This window comes from Hippocampus bargibanti, linkage group LG17 (genome assembly GCF_051943395.1).
Source record: "Hippocampus bargibanti isolate YZ-2025 linkage group LG17, ASM5194339v1, whole genome shotgun sequence".
Classification (NCBI taxonomy): Eukaryota; Metazoa; Chordata; class Actinopteri; order Syngnathiformes; family Syngnathidae; genus Hippocampus; species Hippocampus bargibanti.
In genome coordinates this window covers 16278419-16278753 of record NC_142750.1, presented here as the reverse complement: position 1 = coordinate 16278753, position 335 = coordinate 16278419, and positions in this window count along the sequence as shown.

The following is a 335-nucleotide window of genomic DNA, read 5'->3' as shown; positions in this document are numbered from 1 at the left end:
TCAGAAAAAAACATTGAGCAGGAAAGGTGCCAAAGGGTCAGAAAATGTTTTATACAATTCTGAAGTAAGCCCAACGTTTCCAGGAGATTTATTCATCTTGAGCTGCTTAATTGCATCCTGCACTTCAATTAGATTGATTGGTTGATCACATCGTTTTTTCTCATTAATGTTAATAGTTTTATTGGACGTAATGGATTCTAAAATTGACACTGGACTCGCTAGTTATCGGGTCGTGGCTTCTCCCCATGACGTCACGCTCCCCCGACGAGCCCAGCCCTCAAACATGCAAATAACAAGCACCGGGCGTTCCAGTATAAAAGTTATAGTACGACGTA